The following is a 20,460-nucleotide window of genomic DNA, read 5'->3' as shown; positions in this document are numbered from 1 at the left end:
TTTCTAAAACAAGAACATTGTTTCATTGGTTTCCATATAGTGCAAATGTGATTTTAAAACACCAATCATTTTCGACTATAAAGGATTATACATTAATATATAGTAATATGTACTAACTATGACCTTAGTATGGAACTAAAAGGCTTCTGGACGCAGGTCAGAGATAGTTCGTGAAAGTAGAATGCGCAATGGAAAGATGGGAGTCTGTGACAAGTCTGAGTCATGTTGAATTGACCTGGATACTTCCAGCGGCATCAGCCTTGATTTCCTTCCAGGCCATTCTGCTGCCTGAATATTAAAGGGACTTGTGTCAAGAATAACAAGGTAGACCAATAATCTATTATTGCCTATGTCACACTTAAAACTATGGAAGAAAGCCATACTTAAAAAAATCAAAAGAATGGCACTGCACACTGATCTTACAACAGTATTATTGCAAACTGCTCAATTGATGAACGGCAGCTCATTAATAAATCGGCCTGCCTTGAGATGAAACAGTACGAGTGGGGCAGAAGATGATAATGTTAGATAATATTGATCAGTGTGCCAAAACCTTTTGCACGAATAAATCTCTTCCCTCTATGGCTTTCGCAGGCAACAGTTCATTTAATTAAATCCATATACTTGCAGAAAACCTCTTATGTAAATGTGCCTATATTCTCGTAATACCAGAATCCAATTAAAAGTGATGCTTGTTTTACAGATCAAAAGTGCACATTATTCAAACATCAAAAGAGAATTAAATTGTAAGAAAGAATAGATAGTTAATACATAAGAATGTGTGCAGAGAGTGCTAGCTGTCTTTTTCCCAGAGGCACCTCTGACTAAATAACCACTTTTTCGATAACAAAAGTTGTCAATCAAACACCGGTGAATAATATCAGTATATTGATGAGCAAAGAGGTCTGAAGTCTTCCTCTGGTATCTTTTCCAAATCCCAAGGTGAAAGAGTGCATCAACTATGAGACTAGATGTGTGCGCTTGATTACAGGTCATAGGGGCATCAAGCTATGAGAAAAGTGACTAGATCAGATAAAATCAAACTTTACTGCAATGAATATTCACATAGTAACTTAGTATGAAAGTCACTCACTCTCTGTCAAGAGAAATTTGATAATTATGATGAAATAAGCAGAGATTCTACAATGAGCTCAGGTGGTCACTCGATCACTGACAATGTAGACCAATGAGTGGTTCATTGTTATTTCCAGAATTGATTAGTTCTGGAATCATCTCATGCTGACAACATCCTAGCCTTCAAAGGAGCTTAAAAGATTGTCTCTTCCATAAGTTGAATGACATGATTCCAAAATGTTGGTAACGCACGAGTATCATATGCGGGGTTCATTTCAGACGTGTTTCCCCTCACATTTTTTCACTTTCATGGATTGCCTTCAGATTTTCAGAAATTCTGAATTTTTCATAAAAAATATGAAAATGTAGAAGTAACCCTAAGGGAGTCATTTTCGAGCTTTTCTACAAAGGTTTTAAGAAATGGGCCAAAAGTGATTTCATGATTCCAAAGGAAGAATTGAAATTCTGTTAGTAAATGATGAGGGTCACTAACATAAAACTAAATGAGTGTTCATTTCCAATGAAAGTCAACGGATTTTCAAATTATAAAATGTGTATTCTAAAATTCAACCCATCACCAACTATTCCAAATATCACATTGGATTCCAAATTTGCATAACAAAAGAAAAGACCCAGTGTTGCAGAGTGCCTGAAGGTACCAATGCTAAACCTATTGAGATAGCCATATAACATTTACAATCGTGCTGCACATGATTCATTCATTGCTAAAAAAAATGAGGTGTCAAACTTTGAAAATAAACGTTGACCATTCAATTACTTTATGTCCCAGCTTATTGCTCAAAACCATTGTTTTAGTTTTCAAGGAAAAACCTACAATTACGTCATATATTGTGTATGTGCTGCCCAAAAGTGGGACGCACATGAAAAACTATTCGTGCTTTGCCCCTCGTTTTAACTGTTCCATTGTGTTCTTGCAACTCCACTCTTCGTGCTTACTTAGTACAGGCTGTATTGCACCAGTCGTTAGTCATGTTCAGACAATTGCTAAACACTCTCTTAACATGTACATGACCCATGATTCATATCTTTTCCACGCTAGCTCGCACTGGGGCAAGCAAATCTTACTCAATTCACCTTCCTCCAGAGTCATTTGCAAAATGTATATTTTTAATAATTGACTGCTCAAGTGACATATTGGACAGAAGGAATACAGTAAAAGAAAATGGCCTATCAACCTATGAAGGGCCACTCCGAGCCGCGTGCCCCATACTTCCACCCGATGAATGCAATCCCTCAATGTTCTCTATAAGCCTTATTTTATCTCTGAGATGCCAAAAAGGGAAAATCAGCCTTATAAAAACTGATATCACATTTTTGCTGTACTCGCTCAGCTATTAAGGTGGGACTTATGGTTATGGTGGAGTAAGACTGCCACTGGGTAGGAAGTAGAGCAGGATGATATTCATTTTTTTTAATCCTGAGTTTTGTCAAACAGTCTTGTTTTTAACCTAGGTCAAAACTTTTAGCCGGCCGCTACTTAAATGTATTTCCTAGTTCTGGGAAACTTCCCTCAACTATCAAAATTATTTATGAAAAGGCACGCTACAATGTAAAGATTTATTTCGACAAAAAGTAGATGATTTATTTAACAATTCATGGGGCATATTAACAAGGAAAAGGGAAAATTAACGCTAAGGGCGCTTAGCGTTAATTTTGTTAACGCCCTCTATCGCTGGATAATATCGCCTGGTTCTCGCGGTATTAACAACGCTAACTGCCTAGGCGATAAAAAATCCAGCGATAGCGGCATTTTTAGAGGTTATCGCTGGTAATGCAGCGATAAAACTACAAGGATAGGGATATCCTTGTTGATTGCCCATGGTGGATTTAGCCATGTAATCCACCTCCCATTGGATTACATGGCTAAGTCTGAAAATTAGCAGACGTAAAAAAGCAGCGTTAACTGTGGTTAGCGCTGCTTTTTTTGTCTCTAACAGGGTTAGCGTGAAGCTTGATATTTTGCTCTGGAACGCCCACTTTGCATCTCATTAGAGATGCAAAGGGAAGCGTAGTGAAAAAGGGTGCTAATATGCGATTTTGCATGCTAGCACCCTGTTGTCGATAGGGTGATATTTTTATCTCCGCTTCTTTGGCTTTTAAAGCGAGAAAAAAGCCCTTGTTAATATGCCCCCATATTTTTAGTGATAGACATTTATTTAAAGAATGATTAGGAACAAAAAGGGCATTACATTTCCCTGTAAAATGTATTTGCTACTGTCTCGAGAAAGATACTGGGCTGTAACGCAGATAAGCAACCAAATAAAAAGCTTGCCATTTCAGAGTAGAATTTCTGGATAAGTGTTAATACCAGGTTACCAATTATAGTGCCAAGTCTAGGGCTCACCCTCCATTCTAGATAAACAGAGGCTATGTTTGCCACCTGCAAGAATGATGGCGGCACAAAATAAAGCAAAGAAGTAGAAGAAGGATTTTGGCATTAATAAAGATCACACTGGCCCTCAACTTGGAAATCTAGCTAAAAATTGAGATTTTTTCCATCTGTCCGTAGCAAACCCCTTGCCATTTTAACACAGCACTTCGCTGCTTTTCAGCTAGGTTTCTGCAACATAAAATTCCGCAAACATATGTATTAAGACACTAACGGAAATCCCAATCATGATTTGGAACAATAAACATATCTGGTAAACATAAACCTAATTAATTCCATCATGGTCGTTTTTTTCATAAACGAGTTTAATAGCATGACGTCAGCGAGAATAATACAATCAAAATAAAATAATGTAGTTTAACATATGAGCCTGCTAATTCTGGTATCTATGGAAAGTCCAAAATATGATGTATTTCCCGGGTTACTCATTTACACAATCTATATATACTACAACCCCTAAAGACTATCTATTATTGATACACACATCTTATATGCATTCACAGGCTGACCATAACTATATGGAATCACCCACAACAACCATATAATCTCATCAATAATAAAACCAATCACAACACCTACACCAAACACACTATCTGTAAAAGCACCACCCAAACAACTGACAAACACAATGTCATTCGCCAGGAAGAAACTAAAAATCAAGATACGGCACCATCATATGATCACTAGATTCACCGATCATAATTTCCCACCAGAACATTCCACACTTCATTCCAACCACCAGGAAACACACCACTACCATTCACAAAAGCCCCCTACAACACACACCTCTCAAACCTCAACATTCTCTAAGGCAACAACTGTCCCTCCACCTCCACCCCAAGCTGCAGCCAGAATACCCCACAAGCCACTCACACCAATTTCCTCTATGACCCTGTTCCTCTTAACACATCTCCCTAAAAGTAGCACCATGACATCAAGAGTAAATAAACACAACTAAACACAACTAAAATGCTAACTCTTTAACGGAAGATCGGTGAACACATTTCACATCGCCATTTTCTGTCTACTCTCAGAAACAACTCCAGACCTCACATTCATTACTGAAGCATAGTTCAGCAAAGACATTGCATCCACTTGCCACATAAACATCCTACCTGAATGTGATTTGCATCATCTACAACAACTGTGTTGTCAAAATTGGCATCATCCATAAAAAAAATCACAAACATAACACATATCGAAACCTACACCATGGACAGCTTCGAATTCTTGATGATAAGATGTCACCCCACTTCAAATACCACTTATTCCTTCTTAACATATAGACCATCACCCAGTAATACACACTTTAAAGATGTCCTATTAGATCAGGGTACTCCGACATTTTTTGTTGAAATAAGAGTTACATATTCACTGAAAATCATCCCACAATACCAATAATATTGGTTTTGTAATTGTGACCACATCAAACAAGATTACCTTATTGGCCAACACATGCAAGATTACCAATGCTAGCCACCTTAGTGCATCATGAGTAATACAAAACAGCCTTAGGTGAGATGCCAACGAACATTGACATATTTCAAGGATACAAGGGATCTCCTACGACTCCTCTGTGACATACCGTTTGATCCCTCTAATAATCTGTTAGTTTGGTTGGACATTGAAAGGCTTTATAGCAGCTTGCCCCAGGACATCACTTTAAACACCATAAAAGAGATTCCTTACCACAGAAATTGGCAATATAGTACTCAACGACATTTGGTATTAGAATAGCAAACCTACTGATATGAACAGTTGGTTACAATTCAGCTATTTCTATCCCTGATCATTACACAAAAAACCTTCCATATGGCCAGATTATGCAAATTCAGAGAAACTGTAGTGATACCCAGGATTTCTAACAAGAATCAGAGGAACCTGCAATAAAATTGAAAAGCAGATATTATCCAGATTCCATTATTTCAAGGAGCTGTAAACAAGCTAAGAATCAGAATAGAGAAGGACTTCTCTACCCAGCACCTCAGATCCCAGAGACCAACCCTTTAACCTGTGTGACTACGTACAACAAAGCCTCGAAAATATGTACAATATGGCCTCGAACAGTGTTTTTTATGGTTCAGCAATGTTTTATTTGGTTGACTGTGCTTCTTTTCATCCTTCGTAGGTACCGGGCTAGTGTGCCCAGTGGACATGTAAGTCAATAGCTTGCATGAGTGAAGAGATTCATTCTAAACTTCACTTTCATGTCACAAATAGTGATTACAGATACAATAAGTATAGGACAGTATCAGTAACATTTCAATGCACTGGCCGATAATACCTGTAGAGATTCTCACAGAGACACAGATTTAACTAGCATTTGCAATGCAATCGGTCTTGCCTTTGGGACCTTATATGTATTCACGCCTTAGGAGGTTGGCAATTGATGATCTTGAAGAGTGGAGTGAATCCATCACCAGCCAACTAGTAACAAACATCAATAAGCTGGAGTCAGCTAGAAAATTGAGAGTGGATAACAAGGGGAAGGGCGTCCCCTGGTTCCCGGAAGAGCTTAGGAGACTGAAACGAACCCTTCAGCACCATGAAAGACAGTGGCGCAAAACCTATGAGGCACTCTTAGAGTAAAGGGCCAAAATGTCCATCTATAAAAAAAGCTGTTCTTATTAGGAAGACCGAATTTTATGAAAACAGGATTTTGGAGGCACCCAATAAACAAAAAGAAACATTTAAAATCCTGAAGGAGCTGAGTCAAAAGCAGACGCTTGAAGCGCCATCCAGCCGGGAACAGTGTAATAAGTTCCTGGCCTTCTTTTTGGACAAAGTACAAGCCATTCTGGCAGACACAGACAACCTTTAGCCAACATGTCATGGAATGGGTTGAGCCACACAAAGATAGGATAGAGTGGATCAACTCCTTCCAAAAACTCGATCAGGAGACCAGTATAAAACAGGCTCACCCTCAGATCCATATCCATCAAGGGTTTTTTAATTAGCACTCCCGGCGATTGAAGGAGACATTCTCTCCATGATTAATCTCTCGCTGGAAACAGGGAAGGTCCCCAGGACAATCAAGGAAGCAAGAGTAATCGCCTGTCTCAAAAAGATAGGAGCAAACACCTCCAACATGAAAAACCACAGGCCCATATCCCAACTCCCCTTTCTGGCCAAAATCATAGAACAACACGTTCTGCGAACTTTATCAGTGTTCATGCAAGAACATCAACTACTCAGGGACAGGCAGGCAGGCTTTAGGGCCCACCACAGTACCGAGCTGGTGATGCTGTCAGTATTGGATGAAATTAGGATCACAACTGACAGCAAAAAGCTGTGCATGCTAGTCCTCCTTGACCTGTCGGCAGCGTTCGACAGGGTCAACCAGTGTCAACTCCCAGAAAGAATCCAGGACATCGTAATTGGGGGGACAATTCTCCGATGGATCATCTCCTTTCTGACAGATCACACCCTAAAAATACAGATAGGTGACTGTGTGTCTGATAGGGGGTCCATAACCTGTGGAGTCCCGCAAGGGTCCGCTTTGTCCCCACTTCTGTTCAACATATACCTCAGACCACGAGTGAGGGATCTGGCTCAGATGGACTGCCAGGTATTTAATTATGCGGATAACACACAAATTATCCTACAAATAGAAAACACCCCATAAGCCCACATATGGTGAAAGATATACTGAAATGTGTGGTAAACTGGATGATGGCCAACTCTCTCAAGATCAACCCCGATAAAACGGAGGTATTGGCCATCACTACGGACTGTAACCCATGGACCACTCAGTATTGGCCACATGAGCTGGGAGACACCCTGTCTCCAGCTCCGGTGGTAAAAAGATGCCAAACTCCCATTGGCCAACCAAGTATCGACCATGCTTATGACTTGTGTGGGTCTGCTTAGACAGCCGAGGAAATTATCCCCATCCTCTCTTTCTCAACCATGCGGACGGTGATATCCACCTTGATCCTGTCACGTCTTGATTACGGGAACTCACTTTACATTGGAATGCCAGACAAGTTGCTAGGCAAACTCCAGGTGGTGATGAATGATGCGGTGAGGCTGATCTTTAAGCTTCCCTGATGCACCCGGGCCTCACCTCTACTGCAACAACTGCACTGGCTTCCCATTAAACAGAGGGCTAGATTTAAAGGCCTCTGCATCACCCATAAGGCCCTATATGGTCAGGCACCCAAATACATCAAAGAACGTCTGGTGAAATATGTCCCAGGGCGCACCCTAAGGTCTGCCACGGAGGGCCTATAAAAATATCCACGGTTTAATTACACCACTAAAGGTGGGCGAGCCTTCTTGGTCCTCATCCCGCAACTCTGGAATGGACTGCCAGGCCATCTCCACTCCGAAAGAGCCCTTCTACCATTCAGGAAGAAAACTGAAGACGTTATTCTTCACAGAAGCCTGGGCATAGCAACCACCACTTAGAGACTACACTCACGTCTGGGACTATAGCTAATCCTCTCGTAGAGCTTAGAGACCTGCCAGTATTAAGCACTCTATAAATCAAAATTAACAATAACAATTAGCTATGCAGCAGATTAGCCTGGGTGCTGAAACATTTACTGTTCTTTAACCCCATAAGTGCTGCTGCCGGCCGTTGGACATTGAGAGCACTACCAACCTAGTGCTGCGCACGTCCAACGGCAGACGCAGCCCCACCCGTTTTGCGGAAGTTCCACACTATCGCCAAATTGCGGTGGCAACAAATGGGTTAACATGGAGGGAAAGTAAGCATCAAAATGCGTGACACGAGATGTATGGGAACACATGGAGAGAAATATTGCCTTTCAGCGGGAAATTGTATAGTCCTAAGCTCTGTTTTTAATATAAAATCAGGGCTTATGGTGGTCATATCACTGAAAATACAAGATTTGAGAAAAATATTATTGTCTACAGGTGCTCGTGGAAGACAATTTCCATGGACTGGAATCCAGAGAATGCTAAAGTGATTCTGGTATTTTACTGACCTCTGCTGGTCGTTTTCTATCAACAAAAAGTTAAATAGAGTCAGTTGCCATAAAAATTAAAAAAAGAAAGTCTCTCAGCAGAAAGCAATTCTGGTATTTTACTGACCTCTACTGTTCATTTTCTATCAAGACAGTTAAATAAAGTCAGTTGAACAGAAATAAAAGTCTCTAAGCTCAAGCAGACAAGTCCTGGGGCTGATCTCCAGAGCCCATAAAGTGCATGCACATATAAGTATATACTAAAGTATATAGAAGAGGTCTCGAATGCTCAACCCAAAAATGCAGAATCCACTGTATATCAACCTGTACAGTATCCCTAGTGCATTTCTCCCACTTTGCCCAGTGTGAAACTTTTTTGTCACACTTTACTTTGAGTTACTTTGTAATCAGGTAAGCATGGTAAAGTTAAAGTAGGGGAAACCCATAGTTCTTCACCTATCCTCCGCCCATCTTCCCATCCTCCCCCCCACCCCGACACACACAAGTCTTCTCATAGTTACAGATTCAAGGCTATGGTTTATGGAAAATTATAGCTCTTTCATCTCCGATTACTGATGTGTAAAGTACAACCTTTGTCTGAAACTCATGCATGGGCAGATAAGGGAGAGTTGCAAAACAGTGCTCGACAGTTACACTCCAGCTTGGCACTAAACCCAGACAGTACACAGAGGCTAAGGCAGAGGGAAGGCCGCCCGAGTGCAATGCCCTCTGCGCCTATTACAAAACAGCCCAAACCCACAGTCTACCGCCAGGAAAGTGAAACCACACAGCAGCATGTTAGAGGCGATCTAAAATTATCCTTTGTGGAGAATAGGGCGTGCAGACAGAGGTTATGAAAAGTTACCGGCATCTGTAAGCAAGCTGGACATAGCTTGAGATTATATGGGTTCAAATCAATGCAACTTTGGTCACCCCTTTTTTGTGTAAGGTTAGCTACGAACTGATCAGCAGCCCTTTGGGGGGAGCCGCTTAATTTTCACACCTCTTTCTTGCATCACCAGAAATCAAATTTGGCATATCGCAAAATCCATTTCACTGGCTCAAAATACCTCCGGAGTAGGCAGCATATTCAGCAGTCTCATTTCTCCCTACTCATACCATAGAAATGTCTCTGTAATAAAAACATGAACCAATTGCATGTCCCAGTTTGGAGTCAAAATAATATGTCAGCTCTTCGTCGTGTCTCAATTCAATACATCGTCTATAGCAATAGTTATGGAAAAAGCTTCTTGGTCAAAGCTAGACATTGTGTCTCCTGAGTTGTAAAAAATAAAATCTGAATCACTGATGGCAATCATCAACTTGATATCCACAACGATAGACCGCATCACTTGTCATTAGAGCTTGATTCCATTCTAATGGCAAAGCCATGATTACTGAGGGCTAGAGTGGGTCTCAAACCTAAAGCAACTTCTGCAGGATTCATTTCCCAGGGGCCACCATTTAGCCTGCCTTTGACTGGAGCCTCCCATGATTTTCTAGTCTCCAACTGTGTGTTCTGGTTTTTGATTTCTATTAACATCATTCTATGCTATATCAACCACACAGACCACCTTCCTGGGAAAACACCAAATGTATGGGTCCTACCACTCCTCAGCACAACACTCCAGATCATCCACATAACCCTCCCTATTCCGAATCACACTATGCTTGATTTTGCAAGACAATCAATCAAACATAACCACAATGGATCGTCTTTCGAACACCATACCACAATATACCATACCACATCATGTGATAGAGCTACAAACTACTCCAACCACATAAACTTGTGATTCCGTTGCTGAAGAAGCCTGGCCTCGACCCTGAGGCTTTGGTCAATTATAGACCAATTTCTCTCTTGCCTGCCCTTATGAAAGTTTTGGAGAAGCACGTACACACGGTGCTCTCCAATTTTTTGGAATCACATGAGATTCTGCATGCCTCCCAATCGGGCTTTCTCCCTAATCTCAGCACAGAGACAGCGCTCCTAGAGGTGTCGGAAGACATTAAAGGGGTACTGGACTCTGGGGGCAAGGCCATGCTGGTCATGTTGGACTTGTCGGCGGCCTTTGACACCGTCCCCCATGATCGCCTTCTCTCTAGACTCTATGAGATAGGCCTCAGGGGGACGGTGCTCAGCTGGTTTTCAGCATTTCTAGCTGACCGCCGACAAACGGTCTGGGCCTCCCCGGACTCTGCTGTGATGCCGCCATTGGGTGTTGGGGTCCCGCAGGGCTCTATTTTGAGCCCGACCCTCTTTAACATCTTTATGACCCCTTTGGCGGCACTGGCGGAGTCTTTCGGGGCCCGGATCGTGTCCTATGCCGACGACACACAGCTCCTCTTCTCCTGCAAGAGTGGAGGAGACTTTAATGGAGAGAGCATCCGGGATTGCCTTGGGGCTGTCTTTAGATGGTTTCATTTGAGTGGCCTCAAGTGCAATTCCGAGAAGTCCGAAGTTCTCTTCTTTGGGTGTGCGTCGGACCCTGACTGGCATATCTGGTGGCCTACTAGCATGTTTCCACCTTCCTGTCCATCTTTAGTGGCTAAGAATTTGGGGGTAAAGATGGACAAGGGCTTGACGATGAGAGCCCAGATTTTGGGGGTGACGGGCACTTGCTTCGGTCTCCTGAGGGTACTGAGGAAGTTTCTACCCCTTTTGTCGGAGGAACATCGGAAACTGACTGTACAGGCTCTGGTCGGGTCCAGGCTGGACTATGCCAATGTCCTTTACCTGGGCCTGTCGGAGTATCTGTTACAGCGGCTCCAGGTGGCACAGAATGCGGCGGCAAGAGCCATTTATGGCTTAAATAGGCGTGCTAGTGTGGTGGGTCTCTTGCAGGCCTTACACTGGCTGCCTATCCGCAAGCGCATCATCTTTAAGACGCTGACTCTGGCCTATAAGGCCCTTCACGCCGGGGGCGCGAAGTACCTTCAAAGGAGACTGTCTTTCTACCATCCGGCCCGTGCTCTTAGATCGGAGTCACAGTTCCTGGCAGTGGTGCCACGTGTGAAAAGAGCTCGCATCGGAGGTCGTTCCTTTGGACTGCTGGCACCACAGCTGTGGAACTCTCTGCCGCTGACACTCCGGTGCGCCACCAGCCTGCTTGCTTTTAGGAAGGGTCTAAAGACCTGGCTGTTCACCTTATAGGCCTCTCTCCCTCCTCTTACTGCATTTCCCCTTTCTGTTTTATTGCCGTGTTATGTTATTTTACTGTAGGTCTCGCTGCTAAAGCGCCGGGATACTCTTTTTGAGTCGACGCGCGCTATACAAAAATAAATATAACATAACATAACATAACATAACTTACTACATCTCTTCAGATACCACAACCCTATTCCATAATATAACACATGCATTAACACATCTTACCACAGATCACAAGATGACTTCCACCACACATCTCAAACTACACCGCAGTATCCTATTTAACACAACTATCTCACCATTACCCATCAACCTGCGTAGACAGCAAGCAGAGCATCAACTTCCATACCACAGCACACTCCATCATCCAATTCTAAACAGCATAAGCATATTAACCTGTGTCATGCAATATTCTCATAGATACCTCAATATTCCATCTTCACACATTCCATTGCATCCTGCCAACAATATATCATGGCATGCTACACATCAAACCCAACAGATGCACACGTCAACATACCATGCTGCACAGCCACACGCCATAACATTCGGCAAAGCATCCTACTACAGCTTTTCATATCACATTGTACTGTTCTTTCTATATCACACCAACACATCATTCCCAACACACCACAAATGCAGAGACAAATCACTAACTGCAAAGTTTAGCATCTTCATAAACCTCCTAACCTGTCACACTTCAAACTCGAGCATTTAAATGCAAAACAGCACACCATACTAAATCCAATCGCTGTCGTATCCGACATCCCATCACAACTATAATGCTGGCCATATAATCCCGTCCAAGACCGCCATTAAGACTCCAAATAAGAACAGTTCAACGTCAAATACTAAATGGTGACTAGTTTACCAAGTTCCAAATTAGACAATTGACCAATATGGTTGCTCATACAACCATGCACCAAGCATGCACCTGCCAAGCATGCACTAGCAGACTGAGGTTGAGAGAGGAGACCTGAACCTTGACAATGAATCACCCCACAGAGACAACCCAAGATATGTAAGATGCTCAAATATTATGTTGAAGGACCACGTGACCTACGTCCTCCTATTGAGCAGGGTCTTAGGGACACACTTTGAACTGCATTATCCTAATCATTGGGCCAAAGAATGGTTAAGTGGTATCCAACTCATAGAGATGCTCCAGTTGGGAATACTCACACCAGAATTCTACTTTCAGTTTCTTGTAGCACCAAGACGCTTATTTGCTGGTGAAAGGTGCAATTCAAAGTACACATGCATTGTATTGTAACATTAAACAGTGACATGGCTCCTCCTGAATGCCAAAATATGTCACATGCGAGATGGCATGCATGGAATATGGAGAACATGTTTCGTTTTCTGGAGTTATTGGATCCTGGGTATCACTTCCCACATCAAGCATATTATTTTAGGACAGCCCAAATGCTTGATTGTGGAGAACATGCACACCATTGTCAAGTACTGGTATCACTGCACTCTTGTGAAATTGGAAGTGTGCTAACACAACAAGCCACTAGGTCTGCATTCAGTGCGCTGTACGAATGCTAGAAAATTGGGATTTAATGAGCATTATGATGGACACCAAATTGCTCCTTCGATGTGCAAGATACCACAGTTTGGGACTGATTTAAATGTTGGCAGATCGATTAGTGTCTTTCAGGATAGCAAAGGACATTACCTCCCAAGGGTACACCACCTACCAAATTTAGAGATGACCACCAGCCCTGCCATCATTTCTGTACATTGAAAAGAACAGCCTCTACCACGGTTACTTCCAATGCACTAAAAGTTAGTTTTTTCAGCGGTGGTGGTTTAACAAGCTATACACCAAACTATTGACATTTTTCCCAAAGTGGGGTTTGTTTTAAACAAATGGATGATTGTTTTTTCCTGTCTCTCACTGCCAGGTTTTTCCTGGTGGTGACAGACTGGAAGCAGTGCGTTACATGATCAACATTAATCAGGCGGATGGTGTAATGCCCTTCCTCAGGACATTGGCAGAGCCAACAGGGGCTCTATCAACAAAATCATTACGGTCCGTCTGTCTGTAAATGAGGTGGGCTGGCACAGTGTTGGGTGAGCAGTTTACTCCATCATGTTTACAATTGAGTATCCTGATTGCAAAACTCAATCTGGCCCTTTGTGTCTAGGAGCACCAACCTGGACAAGGTAGGAAGAGAGGATTTGACAAGAGGATAGCAGTGGAGCTATAACAATTTCCAAAACCAAAGGGCAGCAGTGGCTCCTTCGCTATGGGGGAGGAGCATCACCCCCCCTGCCAGCAGCCTTAAACACAAAAAATAAAATGATAATAAATGTCGGTTATTATTGTTTTATTTTATTTTTTAGTGGCCTAGTTTAGGGACAGGGCCAAGTGGGGGGAAGGCAGGAGAACAAGTGTTTAGCACTAGTATCAGTGCGCATGACGGTTTGGTTGGCCGTCTCAAGCACACTGAAGCGTTGACGAGTTGGAGACAGGAGGCACAGGACCCCCGTCTAACTGGGAGCACAAATTCACAGACTCAGGAAAATACTGATGCTGCTTTCCTGCTTCAATCAGAAGCATGAGAGCAACAACAGGATTGGCAAGTGGAGCCTGTCCTTGTGAAGAAGAGGAGTCTAGAAGAGCGCAATGCTGCGATCCGGTGATGCAGAAGGTAAGTTGACTTTTTTTTGTTTGTTTGTGTTGTCTACACCCACCCCCCTGCAACCACCATGCCACCCCACCCCACCACACCACTATTTCGAGATACCATCCACTACTGCCAATGAGAGAGAGAGAAAATAGCACAAGCTATCTTTCTCCCACCTGTCTCCCACACCCTACATTTTTTTTGCCTCTTTAGCTGCCAAACACAGGACATACTCTAAGAGCTACGAGCAGCAATAATAAACTTGTTAGGCGACTGCAAGTAACTGATCATAGTAGCCCTGTGTATTTTAATTTTAATTAATTAATGAAATTGATACCGTAAAATGTAGACATATTTAACTGAGGAAAATAGAACTATGGAGAAAATGTGGGCATAATATTTTAAGATAACTGACCCCCGTGCGGATTATGCACGTCTGCCAGTACAATGCATGCCCTGATAACACACATAGAACTGTTAGGGGAACAGGAAACAAGGACAAGTGCAGGCTGCGCTTGAATGGTTAATACAGTAAGACAGATACTGTGTGACCACGGCAGCTCTCAATGAACGATTCCCCGGGGGTAATGCAGGAAATTAGTCCCACGCGCCGTGTGCCCGAGTGACCGGCTGGGTCCAGACACGTTTCATAAAAGGAGTCTGTGGCCACGTCACCACAGCCCTCGTAGTCTGTGCAGAGAGCGTTTGCGCCATCACTGGCCAGAAATGATGAAAAAGCGCATTTGAGGGTCAGTCTGTAACATGACTTATTCCTTAGATATGCAATTGCTATGTTGGTATTTTTGAGCGGACTGCAGCGCAGCAAGTTCAACTGAAGAGCATGTAGTGAAAATGTCATATAATTTCGATATATATTGTCAAAACATCATATGATTACATCATGCCATGTGACGTTATGTTACTTCCCAATATATTATGATATATGCTGTTGTTTTAATTTAGTGTAATGGATATGGTGCTCAGACACCCAAAAGTGAAGGTTCGAATTTCATAGCCAAAGGCTGACTGAAATTGGAGGATGGTCCTAAACTGGAATTGTGCTTGTCAGTCTCAGGCTGTGGCTTCTCAAACCACTCGTGAATTGTGCTCTCTGACCCTGAGAGCATTTGTCACAATTAGTAAGTGAACTATTACTTGCTCTTCTTGTTTGAGATTTTGTGTTGATTGTGTGTACCTACTCTCATTGTTCATGTCTGCACTGTCCTCTTGACCACCAACTAGTTATTGTGGGTTAAGGCCAGTGGATTCTACAGGGAGGGGAAGTGCTCTTGCAACTTCCTGTCAGGTGCCAAAATGAAAATGTACTTGATGATGCATGTTATATGCAAGAAATGTGTTTGCGATTCAACACAACTACATTACTGCACATAATCAAATCCAACACACTTTAGTGCAAGAGGAAAATATAGTCTTAAGGACAACCAACCAAGTCAGGAAGGATCTAATTTTGGCTCCCAATCAAATATGAGACGACATGTAAGCTGCTTGACATCCAAACCCTACCTACAACATCACCTCAAGAGTAGTTCGCACTTTAAGTGTCAGCCTACAATTGAACACATTGATTAGACAGTGAGAATTATCATTTCAGCAATTCCTAGGGTTCACCAACCTACCAACGGCGGAGGACAGTTTGTTACGCATGTAGCAAAAATGAGTATAAAACATGGCACCATCTTCCTGCCCGGCTACCAAGATTCATAATTTAGCCAAAACTGGAAACGGACCATCATCTACTGGGATGCCATTCCTTCAGGTTCATCATCAGTGCCTGGAGACTCCTCTGTTTTTAAAGTACTTTACTAGTACTTCGATCAATAATCCCAGAATCCTCTTGTCAAGGCATTATTTCTTTTTTTTTTATTTCAAAGAGTTTTATTGAAGATTTTTTAATACAGTACAGTGGTAATGCGGGGACACATACAATACCCTGACTATACTTGTACTAACCTCGAAGGCAAAGCTGCTTCTCTGGCTCGTCATCACACTTGAAAACATCTGCCTCAGAAAACAATTTCTGCCTGGAACGGGAACGCCAAACATCAGACCTGTGGTGACGCGCTGCGAGGGGGCTCGTAGCTTACCTGATCTTCTTGCATCACCGAACTCATTGGGCATTTGGGCACAGCTGGGCTCCTGACGCTGTGGTCTCCCCCGACGGCGAGCTGCTGACATCGGTCGGCCGCGGAGCGGGGTCGAGACTACAGCTCCCAGCCTGCCCTGGGAGATCGCCGCCCACTTCCTGCTTGGCGCGAACGGAGGCGCATAAAAACAGACAGCCGCCACCGCATCGCCTGGGCCGTCTGTGGCCGTCCGGGGACGACGAGGGACGGGACGGGCCACCCCCCTTGGTCTGCACGTCTATGATACTACACACAGGTACTGTACTCTGGCCATAGGGGATTTTCTTAGGGCAGAGGAGCCCTTGAAAGATCACTCGCTAAACCCCCACGGTAGCACGCAGGAGGATTGGTAGAAACCAACGCCGCACATTGTTGTGGCGAAAAGAAAGGAGACCACAGGGGAACGATGTCCACTCACCCCAACACACGCTCGACCGGGATTAAGCCTTCTAAGAGAACAACCCCTAAGCCAACACGGGGGGAAATAAAGGAGGCAGCCCATGCAAAGGGGAATAAACCTACAGCAATTGACCTAATGCTAAAAAAAGTTACAGGTGAAATTGAACGAATGGAACGGAGCTTATCCTCCTCGCCCAATCTGAATGCCATTAGCCAAACACCCCCCAGAGACGCTTCTCTGATTGATAGCCTAAACGCCCAGGGCAGTATGTCACAACCAAATTATGACACAGTGGATGTCCCTTGTGCACAAACCTCAGGGCTAGAATCCCCGGAACTTATTGACACGGCCCCTCGGAAAGCAAGGAAGCGAGTGGGGAGGAACAAGGGGCAGCAGAGGCAGAGGAAAGGACCCCCAAGAACCAATTCCCCAATAAGCCCTCAAGAATATAATTCATTAGAAAATAATCCCAGAGTAGACACTATTCCCCCAGGGTGGATTGAGCAAGTAGTAATAGATATTAAAAAACAGTTAGAATCCTTCATTGCGGCACAATTAAAACCCATCATAAGCAAGGTAGACAAAATAATCTGTGAGTTCTCCAAACAATCTAAAGCATTAGAACACGCACTTGTTAAAACTTCCGCTGACCGTCCACAACTGATGGAGGAAATCACAAATGATAAGGCAAACACAAAGAGGGCCCAAAATAACAACTGTGTTAGCCATGTCCAACAGGCTATAGTCCAGATCCATGAGGCCCCCAACTCTGTCCAAAACCCCAAAGGGGGAACAAATGATAATTCTAGAGGGAGACAAGGTGCGAATAACACGCAGAGGGAGAAACCTCCCATACAACCACTAATGCAACGGAGACACGATGAGCGCCCGCAGAGAGAAGGGAATTACAACCACTGTTATAAAGACCCTGATCCCTTTGACAACACCAACACTCAGGCACCACATTTAGATCTACCTCCCGAGGCGAATCCCTTTGTAATAATCTTTGCAGGGGTTCCTGAAAATAGGCCTAACGAAAGAGAAACACACCAACAATTGCTACAGACCAATCTCGCTTATCGACGTCTCTGCCAAGGTACTGGGGAGGGCACTTCTCAATCGCCTACTGGACTGGACGGACACCCATAACATCTTGGTGGACACCCAGTATAGGTTCAGAACGGGGAGATCAACCACCGACCAGTGCCTCAACCTGTACCTGCTCACTGCTAAGTATACTAAGGCGTCTGAAGGCACCATGTATATGGGGTTCATGGATTTAGCAGCGGCGTTTGACAATGTTAACAGAGCCAAACTATGGTCGATCATGTCCAACCTGGGAATTGACCCGGATCTTATCAACATCCTGAGGGAACTTCACTGGAACACCACTGCCAAGGTCCGCTACAGTGCGGGGGGGGTGAGTACCGATCCCTTCCTGTGCTCAGGCGGGGTCAGGCAGGGGTGTATCCTGGCACCTTTTTTGTTTTCCCTCTACATAAACGGTCTGGAGAGCGACCTTATAGCATTGGGAACTGATTGCCCAAAGGTGGGCTTACATCACCTGCCAGTACTCTTGTACGCCGATGACGCCGTCCTCCTAGCCCGGACGGCGGTCGGCCTGCAGCTTCTAATCAAGGGTTTCGCAGATTTCATGAGGAAATTGGACTTATCTGTAAACATGACAAAATCCTTCATCATGATAGTGGGGAAGAAACCTAAGAAGAAATTCGCATTCAAACTGGGGGATCATGTCTTGGACAGTGTCAAAACATTCCCATATTTGGGTCTTTTATTCGACGAGACGCTAAAGTTCGCCCCGCTGGTAGAGGAGAGGGCGAGGAGACTAGTCTCAGCCAATGGAGCCATATTAAACTTTGCTCGTCGAATGGGAAGGTGGTCCCCAGAGCAGGTGTTGACTTTGTACAGATCAGTCAGCATCTCAAAGACTATTTACGGATCTGAAGTCTGGGGCTTCAGAGATGCTCAACTAATCCAATGCGAGGAAGAGAAATTTTTAAAAAAACTGTTAAAACTTCCCCTGAGCACCTCCGCTGCAGTAACACACAATGAGCTGGGAATAACATATATAGCGGACTTGATTAGATTGAGACCCATACTGGCCTGGATCAAAATTTGGCTAAATCCCAATGCGGAATTATCTAGACAGATTATCCAGGATTGTTTGACGAAAGAAAAGTGCCTCCAAATCCCCTGGTTGAAATACATTAAAGACACCCTGGGGGAAATAGATGAACAGAGACTATTTTTGGATCCATCCCTGGTGGACATATACACCAGCCACTCGGTACAAGGGCAATTGCTGGACAAATTTAGTGGCAGGAGGAGGGAGCTTGACTCTATTAAATCCTCGGTAGTTGCTCACTCGCTAGTCTCGAATCAAGTTGGCATGGAACCTTACCTCTTTTTATTGCATAGTCAGCATGAGAGGTTTTTAATGACTCGTTTTAGGCTCAATTTGTTGCACCACAATTTAGCTCATCCACCAGGGTTTACTCCAACAATTGAGCAGAAGGGTGCCTGCGGCTGCGACAATAGGTCTCCGCAGGACACCCTTCATTTTGTATTATTGTGTCCTTTTTTTAAAACACCTCGTCAAAGATTTTTAGTAGGGATTCTAAAAGACTCAAAAATTATCCATGCCAAATCTGCATTACTGTATCTGCAAAGAGCCACTGAAATGCGAACCCTATGTGCCATTATAAGCTTTCTTAAAATCGCTTTTAAATTGAGAAACACTAGGGGATGTTGAATTGGTTGGCAAGGGAGGTTTTTATTATGTGATTCTGGGCTTCTGTATGCCATCTGCACTTTGGTCCTATTACTTTCAAAAACTCTTCTTTTTTAAATGTGATGCCCCTTTTTCCCTCCTTTTTTAAAAATAATGATATGTTGTTGAGAAAGTTTGTGATCATGTATGTATGTATTTTACTGTGATGTATTTTCATGATGGTTTTTAACCTTCGAAATAAATAAACAAACTGAAACTGAAACTGAATTTCTGCCGGCATAATGTCTGCCGGTTTGTGGTTAAATAACCCAGAGCAAATTCAGCTCATGTATTTATTTTATTTATACAATGAGACCTATGCTTCAGAGAGCAGTGGAGAGCTGTACATAGCCGGGGAGAGGGGAGGGGGGGGGGGGATGTACAACAACAGGGAGCACATAGAGAGGTACATTTCACGAGTTTTATGTGATTGGTTGGGAGAGAGGCTTGAAGTTGCAAGTTTATGTGCTAGATTATATTGTATTGTACCTTATTACAGTATAATGTATTCAATTGAATCATTTCTGTTGTGTTTCATACCCTAACAGGATCGTGAAGTGCTTCGCTTTGCATAAGGACCCTGGCACCCTTTTTAGAGCACAAGGTTGAGACAGAGGGTTAGGTGCAGAATGAATTATATGGTAAAAGTTGTCTGAGATGCGTGTGGTTTACTAACGTTCCATGGACATGGTGTGCCTGTGCCGCTAAGGTTAAGCATGACGTTTTATGGAATAGTGCAGAATACTGTGAGAAAAGGTGATTTACAGACAAAAATGCCTAACGAATAAATAGCTTAAATGTCAGGTAGGGAGCACACATCTTGGAATCTGAGGAGTGTGACTCTTTGCTACAATTGAAGAGGATCTGCTTTAATAAGTGTCTCTCCCTCTTTCGTACCTGTATTTTAGAATATCCTCACCTAT

At 43.3% G+C, this 20,460-nt stretch overlaps 1 protein-coding gene across 2 annotated transcripts in view; it reads right to left on the bottom strand.

Annotated features, from left to right (window-relative positions):
• LAMB3 (laminin subunit beta 3) overlaps positions 1 to 20,460 on the bottom strand; it is a 234,375-nt gene that overhangs the window by 200,664 nt on the left and 13,251 nt on the right. The gene's annotated exons all lie outside the window — the stretch shown is intronic.

Source organism: Lissotriton helveticus, chromosome 5_1, assembly GCF_964261635.1.
Source record: "Lissotriton helveticus chromosome 5_1, aLisHel1.1, whole genome shotgun sequence".
NCBI lineage: Eukaryota > Metazoa > Chordata > Amphibia > Caudata > Salamandridae > Lissotriton > Lissotriton helveticus.
The sequence above is the reverse complement of the archived record's forward strand: the minus strand, read 5'-3'. Positions and strand labels throughout refer to the sequence as shown.